Consider the following 9,673-nt stretch of genomic DNA (forward strand, 5'->3'; position numbering starts at 1 on the left):
CGTACTCTTTGAAGGTCCATTCACAAGTAAGTCGAATGCACAAAAGAGGAAAGCATAAGTGCGAGAGAGATAGAAGTATGCTTCTGCTTCTCTCACACTTATTAATTTTTCACTTTTTGTTTTAATTCTGTTTACTTTGGAGTGCACCATTAATAAAAAAAATTAATTCGTATCGACTATTTCGAATTAAAAGAATTCGTTATAGTGGGTCGAGAAAATAAAGCAAAGTCGAGAAATTAACTTTCTTGACAAAAGTCTGAGAGGTTATGTTTACTCTTTCTATTTCTTTGAGTTAAACATAACCTAAGACTACAAATTTTTTTGTATTTTGATTATACAATATAATAACTTATATTCTGAAGTATTCAACATAAAAATATTAAAAAAAGAATAATAAAAGAATATTAAAAACATGGTGGTCGTGGCCTAAAAGCCAACGCAGAATAAATTTGTGAACGTTGTTTGCTACTGTGAATAAGCATGAGATAGAAAAGGATAGACGTATACGTCTGTCCTTTTCTGTCCTACACATTGCTTTCAGATTCATTACGTCATAATTTTAAATATTTCTTCTCCATCTTCAAATTAAACAAATTCAAATTTATTTTATCATATTTTAAATCGTCGCTTGGGGGCAGCAACATGCCGACTTAGCTAAACGGTGAAAAAGATGCCGTTTCAAAAGAAAAGTGAAAAACATGCCATTTCACGAAACCTGTGGAAACTATGCCTCGCCGCGAAAGCGCTGAGAAACATACCTTCTCCAAACGAACGGTGAAGAACATGCCTTTTCAGCCTTTTTAATATAATATTAACGATTGAAAAGGCATGTTCTTTAACGTTCGTTTGGAGAAGGTATGTTTCTCAACGCTTTCGCGGCGAGGCATAGTTTCCACAGGCTTCGTGAAATGGCATGTTTTTCCCTTTTCTTTTCGAAACGGCAATCTTTTTCACAGTTTAGCTGAGTCGGCATGTTGCTGCCCCCAAGCGACGAAATGATCTAGTTGTAAAATTTATAGAAAAAAAATTTTAATCGAAAAATTGTCAAATAGTAAAATTACATAAAACATTTTGTGTGTTGTTAATTGACATAGAAAAATATTAATTATGTATATATAGTATTTTTTGACAACGTTACGCTTAAAGTAAAATTTTCTCTGAAAATTGTGAAACTAAGCTCATCAAAATTCACTCAAATATAAATATGAATTATGGCTCTTAATTTTTTTTACCCTAAAACGGCTCGGTTAAACTAGCGACCCGCCGGCCGCCACCCATCAGAAGAATCCATAGGCGCCAACACACATAGTAGCGCGATGGCCCTAAACGGTTCAATTAACGCAAAAAAACGTACGCTAGCTATTACAGTTTATTAAAAATATTTTCAATTGTCACATTTTCAAGAGCAATAATCCCCCTTTAATTTCTGACAAAGAAATAAACATTTGGTCAAAAATTATTCGAGTTATGAATTTTTTTCCGATTTTTTTTCCAATTTTCGTTTTTCTGATACGGGCGGGTGGGGACGCTGACTATCAAAAATTTTTTAAATAAATTCTTATTGGTCACATTTTAAGGACCATTAATCGCTCTTTAATTTGCGACCAAGAAACAAAGAATTGGTCTAAAATTATTCGAGTTATGAATTTTTTCCGATTTTTTTTCCAATTTTCGTTTTTCTGATACGGGCGGGTGGGGACGCTGACTATCAAAAATTTTTTAAATAAATTCTTATTGGTCACATTTTAAGAAGTATTAATCGCTCTTTAATTTGCGACCAAGAAACAAAGAATTGGTCTAAAATTATTCGAGTTATGAATTTTTTTCCGTTTTTTTTTCCAATTTTCGTTTTTCTGATACGGGCGGGTGGGGACGCTGACTATCAAAAATTTTTTAAATAAATTCTTATTGGTCACATTTTAAGGACCATTAATCGCTCTTTAATTTGCGACCAAGAAACAAAGAATTGGTCTAAAATTATTCGAGTTATGAATTTTTTCCGATTTTTTTTCCAATTTTCGTTTTTCTGATACGGGCGGGTGGGGACGCTGACTATCAAAAATTTTTTAAATAAATTCTTATTGGTCACATTTTAAGAAGGATTAATCGCTCTTTAATTTGCGACCAAGAAACAAAGAATTGGTCTAAAATTATTCGAGTTATGAATTTTTTCCGATTTTTTTTCCAATTTTCGTTTTTCTGATACGGGCGGGTGGGAACGCTGACTATCAAAAATTTTTTAAATAAATTCTTATTGGTCACATTTTAAGAAGGATTAATCGCTCTTTAATTTGCGACCAAGAAACAAAGAATTGGTCTAAAATTATTCGAGTTATGAATTTTTTTCCGATTTTTTTTCCAATTTTCGTTTTTCTGATACGGGCGGGTGGGGACGCTGACTATCAAAAATTTTTTAAATAAATTCTTATTGGTCACATTTTAAGGACCATTAATCCTTCTTTAATTTGCGACCAAGAAACAAAGAATTGGTCAAAAATTATTCGAGTTATGAATTTTTTTCCAATTTTCGTTATTCTGATACGGGCGGGTGGGGACGCTGACTATCAAAAATTTTTTAAATAAATTCATATTGTTCACATTTTAAGAAGGATTAATCGCTCTTTAATTTGCGACCAAGAAACAAAGAATTGGTCTAAAATTATTCGAGTTATGAATTTTTTTCCGATTTTGTTTCCAATTTTCGTTTTTCTGATACGGGCGGGTGGGGACGCTGACTATCAAAAATTTTTTAAATAAATTCATATTGGTCAAATTTTAAGGACCATTAATCCCTCTTTAATTTGCGACCAAGAAACAAAGAATTGGTCAAAAATTATTCGAGTTATGAATTTTTTTCCGATTTTTTTTCCAATTTTCGTTTTTCTGATACGGGCGGGTGGGGACGCTGACTATCAAAAATTTTTTAAATAAATTCTTATTGGTCACATTTTAAGAAGGATTAATCGCTCTTTAATTTGCGACCAAGAAACAAAGAATTGGTCTAAAATTATTCGAGTTATGAATTTTTTTCCGATTTTTTTTCCAATTTTCGTTTTTCTGATACGGGCGGGTGGGGACGCTGACTATCAAAAATTTTTTAAATAAATTCTTATTGGTCACATTTTAAGGACCATTAATCCTTCTTTAATTTGCGACCAAGAAACAAAGAATTGGTCAAAAATTATTCGAGTTATGAATTTTTTTCCAATTTTCGTTATTCTGATACGGGCGGGTGGGGACGCTGACTATCAAAAATTTTTTAAATAAATTCATATTGTTCACATTTTAAGAAGGATTAATCGCTCTTTAATTTGCGACCAAGAAACAAAGAATTGGTCTAAAATTATTCGAGTTATGAATTTTTTTCCGATTTTGTTTCCAATTTTCGTTTTTCTGATACGGGCGGGTGGGGACGCTGACTATCAAAAATTTTTTAAATAAATTCATATTGGTCAAATTTTAAGGACCATTAATCCCTCTTTAATTTGCGACCAAGAAACAAAGAATTGGTCAAAAATTATTCGAGTTATGAATTTTTTTCCGATTTTTTTTTCCAATTTTCGTTTTTCTGATACGGGCGGGTGGGGACGCTGACTATCAAAAATTTTTTAAATAAATTCTTATTGGTCACATTTTAAGAAGGATTAATCGCTCTTTAATTTGCGACCAAGAAACAAAGAATTGGTCTAAAATTATTCGAGTTATGAATTTTTTTCCGATTTTTTTTCCAATTTTCGTTTTTCTGATACGGGCGGGTGGGGACGCTGACTATCAAAAATTTTTTAAATAAATTCTTATTGGTCACATTTTAAGGACCATTAATCCTTCTTTAATTTGCGACCAAGAAACAAAGAATTGGTCAAAAATTATTCGAGTTATGAATTTTTTTCCAATTTTCGTTTTTCTGATACGGGCGGGTGGGGACGCTGACTATCAAAAATTTTTTAAATAAATTCATATTGTTCACATTTTAAGAAGGATTAATCGCTTTTTAATTTGCGACCAAGAAACAAAGAATTGGTCTAAAATTATTCGAGTTATGAATTTTTTTCCGATTTTTTTTCCAATTTTCGTTTTTCTGATACGGGCGGGTGGGGACGCTGACTATCAAAAATTTTTTAAATAAATTCATATTGGTCACATTTTAAGGACCATTAATCCTTCTTTAATTTGCGACCAAGAAACAAAGAATTGGTCTAAAATTATTCGAGTTATGAATTTTTTTCCGATTTTTTTTCCAATTTTCGTTTTTCTGATACGGGCGGGTGGGGACGCTGACTATCAAAAATTTTTTAAATAAATTCTTATTGGTCACATTTTAAGGACCATTAATCTCTCTTTAATTTGCGATCAAGAAGGAAAGAATTGGTCAAAAATTATTCGAGTTATGAATTTTTTTCCGATTTTTTTTTCCAATTTTCGTTTTTCTGATACGGGCGGGTGGGGACGCTGACTATCAAAAAATTTTTAAATAAATTCTTATTGGTCAAATTTTAAGGACTATTAATCCTTCTTTAATTTGCGACCAAGAAACAAAGAATTGGTCAAAAATTATTCGAGTTATGAATTTTTTTCCGATTTTTTTTCCAATTTTCGTTTTTCTGATACGGGCGGGTGGGGACGCTGACTATCAAAAATTTTTTAAATAAATTCTTATTGGTCACATTTTAAGGACCATTAATCTCTCTTTAATTTGCGATCAAGAAGGAAAGAATTGGTCAAAAATTATTCGAGTTATGAATTTTTTTCCGATTTTTTTTTCCAATTTTCGTTTTTCTGATACGGGCGGGTGGGGACGCTGACTATCAAAAAATTTTTAAATAAATTCTTATTGGTCAAATTTTAAGGACTATTAATCCTTCTTTAATTTGCGACCAAGAAACAAAGAATTGGTCAAAAATTATTCGAGTTATGAATTTTTTTCCGATTTTTTTTCCAATTTTCGTTTTTCTGATACGGGCGGGTGGGGACGCTGACTATCAAAAATTTTTTAAATAAATTCTTATTGGTCACATTTTAAGGACCATTAATCCTTCTTTAATTTGCGACCAAGAAACAAAGAATTGGTCTAAAATTATTCGAGTTATGAATTTTTTTCCGATTTTTTTTCCAATTTTCGTTTTTCTGATACGGGCGGGTGGGGACGCTGACTATCAAAAATTTTTTAAATAAATTCTTATTGGTCACATTTTAAGGACCATTAATCTCTCTTTAATTTGCGATCAAGAAGGAAAGAATTGGTCAAAAATTATTCGAGTTATGAATTTTTTTCCGATTTTTTTTCCAATTTTCGTTTTTCTGATACGGGCGGGTGGGGACGCTGACTATCAAAAAATTTTTAAATAAATTCTTATTGGTCAAATTTTAAGGACTATTAATCCTTCTTTAATTTGCGACCAAGAAACAAAGAATTGGTCAAAAATTATTCGAGTTATGAATTTTTTTTCGATTTTTTTTCCAATTTTCGTTTTTCTGATACGGGCGGGTGGGGACGCTGACTATCAAAAATTTTTTAAATAAATTCTTATTGGTCACATTTTAAGGACCATTAATCCTTCTTTAATTTGCGACCAAGAAACAAAGAATTGGTCAAAAATTATTCGAGTTATGAATTTTTTTCCAATTTTCGTTTTTCTGATACGGGCGGGTGGGGACGCTGACTATCAAAAATTTTTTAAATAAATTCATATTGGTCAAATTTTAAGGACCATTAATCCCTCTTTAATTTGCGACCAAGAAACAAAGAATTGGTCAAAAATTATTCGAGTTATGAATTTTTTTCCGATTTTTTTTCCAATTTTCGTTTTTCTGATACGGGCGGGTGGGGACGCTGACTATCAAAAATTTTTTAAATAAATTCATATTGTTCACATTTTAAGGACCATTAATCCTTCTTTAATTTGCGACCAAGAAACAAAGAATTGGTCAAAAATTATTCGAGTTATGAATTTTTTTTCGATTTTTTTTCCAATTTTCGTTTTTCTGATACGGGCGGGTGGGGACGCTGACTATTAAATATTCGAACAATTTTTGACCAAATTTTTATTTTTTGGTCACAAATTTAAGGGGGATTATTGCTCTTTAAAATGTGACTATTGCATTTTTTTCTATAAACTGTAATAGCTAGCGTACATTGTTTTTGCGTTGATTGAACCGTATAGAGCCACCGCGCTACTATGTGTGTCGGCGCCTATGGATTTTTCTTATGGCTGGCGGCCGGCGGGTCGCTAGTTTCACCGAGCCCCCTAAAACCTTGAATTTTTTGAAGTTATATAAGTTGGTTGAAAATACACTCAAATCTCGCTATAACGACCTTCTCTATAACGAGCGCTTTCTATAACGAGGGCTCTGTTTCTCGGTATAGCGAGAAAAATTTCCTTCCTATTACCCCCACTATTTATAAACAAATGCACATTCTGTTGATTTAAATTTGGTTAAAATCAATTTTATTTATATCACAATGAGCATAAAAAGTCACTTCTTTTTTTAAATTATATCCATGAGTCGAATATCTTCAAAATTTTAGCTTATATAAATTTTCTGTATGTTGGAGTTCAAATTAAACTAGGTTACGTTTGTAATTTTGACATTACGTAGATTGTAAACACAAAAAAAGATGAATGAAGAATCTTAAAAGTAGGGATTTTTCATTTATTTAATTTGGAATATTTTTTGTCTCCCAAAAAATAATAATTTTATACTTTCTGTAATAAAGACTAATAGTCAAATATCATTAGCATATATTATATTTATATAATATAGCATTATATTTATATATTATATAAATATAATGCTTATTTTCATAAGCAAAGAAAAAAATCCCTTAAATTAAAAAAAGGAAATATTTTTAAAACAAAATTTGTTGCAATAAATTAATAATCTTTTAGTTATTTGTTTTTCTATTTATTTAATGCCTAATAATATAGTGCTGGAAAATCAGGATATCTAACGGTTAGGGAAGTTAGTCATTGAAAGTCAGGAAAATTTCTAAAAACTTATCCAAAAATTAAAATTTTTGTGAATAAAAAATATTCCTATTTTAACAAAACTTACAAGATTTTTATTATCGTTTGTTTCTATCATTAGATATTAATTTATTGTTGAATATGTCAGTTACCATATTTTTGTCCCAAGAAAGCTAAAATAAAATTAGTAAAATGTCAGCGAATTATTTTCTCAATCCTTGTTAAACACCCTGCTTAAATAAGTAAAGTACTTTTGAAGAGCCCTAAAATAATGAAGCTAAATCCCATAAAACAGAAGGAAAAATGTTAAATTTTAAGAAATTCGGATTTTTGAATTTTTGATAATTTTCGATAATTTTAGATTTTTTACCAAAGAGTCGAGACTATTAAATAAGTAAAGTATTTTTCAAGAGCACAAAAATAATAAAGCGAAATCCCATAAAACAGAAGAAAAAATGTTGAATTTTAAGAAATTCAGTTTTTCGAATTTTTGATAATTTTCGATAATTTTAGATTTTTTACCAAAGAGTCGAGACTATTAAATAAGTAAAGTATTTTTCAAGAGCACAAAAATAATGAAGCTTAATGCAATAAAAGAGAAGAAAAAATGTTGAATTTTTAGAAATTTTTGATTATTTTAGATTTTTTACTAAAGGGTGGAGACTATTAACAGGATGTCTAACGGGTCAGGGTAGTCAGGGAATGTAAGGGAATAATGTCAGTTACCATATTTTAGTCCTATGGAAGCATGAATAAAATAACTAGAAAGTCAGGGAAAGGTATTGGAAAAGTCAGGGAATTACTTTCTCAATCCTTGTTAGACACCCTGAAAATGTAAAATAATTATTTGCAAAAAAAAGCAAAATACATTTGACTGCAAAGTAACCTCAAAAATGAAGAAAACTAATAAAATATTTAAATTTTCGTACAAATCTTCGATAATAATAATAATATTCTTTTCAATAATTTTCTTAATATTTTACTTTACATTTCTTAATGAAAAATTTTCGTATGGTTTCAGCTAAAGAAATATTCATTTCTTTTTTTAAAATTTAAATATCAATTTGTTTCACACATAAATTTAGTTTAAATCGTTCTGAGAAAAAAAATAGTCGCTTAGTAAAACTTGCGAAGATAACTTTCAGAAGAATATTTGACACAAAAAAATAATTTTGAAAATTTTATAATTAACTTTATTTTAATTTATAAAATAGAAAATTATTCTTTTTATTTCTTTGTATTGACCACATAAAAATATTTTAGCGCCTTATTTTCATACCTTTAGATTTTTTAATTAAGAATTGTAATATTTAATTCATTATTTTATTTTCTATGAATATTAATTTTTGTATTAATATTTAATTTTTACTTTGAATTATTCTATTTATTTATACATTATCAATTTTATTGCTTTAAAAAATTAATTATATAGAGAAAAAGTGCAATATTAACCTTTTCCTATTTTTCACTTTAATAATTTTAATGCTAAGAAAATCTAATTTTACCATCTACTAAAAAAATTCTAGTTATTTTATAAAAAAAATTATCTTCATTATTCAATAACAATAGGTGCTCGATTTATTGTTACGTCCCTGTTGTATTTGAAATTGACCACTAAAATAAGATCTTCGTTCGAATGCTTTTAGAAAGCTCGGGAAAGCCCCGCACAAAACTCAACTCGAGTGAGCGTCAGGAACGTAACTTGTTAAAAATCGCATTACAAACATGCGAGAAAATATTATCACATTTCTGAAATTTTTTTTTTTTTTCTCTTTAAGACACTCAAATTGTTTAGAAAATTAATTGTTTAAAAAAGAAAATTCAATTAAAATATTTTCTTCAATAACTGACAAAAGTTTTCCTACTTTTACTAATTTTTCAAAACTTCTTTATTAGTTAAATTATTTATTTTTTTTTTTTCATATTTACTTAATTAATTTAGATTAAAGTATTTAATTAATTTATTTACTATTTATATTGTTTTGACAGTTAGATTTTTTTATAATCATTTAAAAAGCAGATTCTTCAATTATTTTTCAAGGATTAAGAATATTAATTTTAAAAAAAAACATTACAAATTATGTTTTAGAAAATTTTGGTGAAATATTAATTTATAAATTTATATATTATTTAATTGTCAAGTATTAATCAATTAATTATTCAATTATCAATTAATAAATATTAAACTCTAATGAAGCTTTTCTTTGTTAATGAATTAATTATCTTACTTTCTAGAAACAATTGTAATAAACTGTTTCAAGGGAAAATATTTAAGTCAATGTACTTTTAGAAATGTTGGGCATTTATTTTTTTTACAATAGTAAAAAATTTCTACCCACGAAATTGTATCTCAGGCGTAATTTTTTGATAAATAAATAAATAAATATGTAGTTAAATTTTTTAAACACATTTTGAGAAAGCATGGATTTTTTTATCAAAATAAAGGAAGAGCGAAAAATAAATACCTTTTAGAATATGAATTATTGACTGCGTTGTTAACGAATTGTCTTGAAAGTCGAATAACAATTGGAAAAAAATTAACATACCTCCATAATTTCCTGAGACTGATTTACGAAAAATTTTTGTAGCAAAGTTTCGAAGCATATATATATTTCATCTTTCCAGTAGAAATCGTTGAGAAATAATTCTCAGAAATCTCACTTTTCCTGAAAAAAATCGATATTTCCACTTTGATTTGAAACAACAAT

The sequence above is a fragment of the Leptopilina heterotoma genome, unplaced genomic scaffold (assembly GCF_015476425.1).
Source record: "Leptopilina heterotoma isolate Lh14 unplaced genomic scaffold, ASM1547642v1 Lhet_55, whole genome shotgun sequence".
Taxonomy (NCBI): domain Eukaryota; kingdom Metazoa; phylum Arthropoda; class Insecta; order Hymenoptera; family Figitidae; genus Leptopilina; species Leptopilina heterotoma.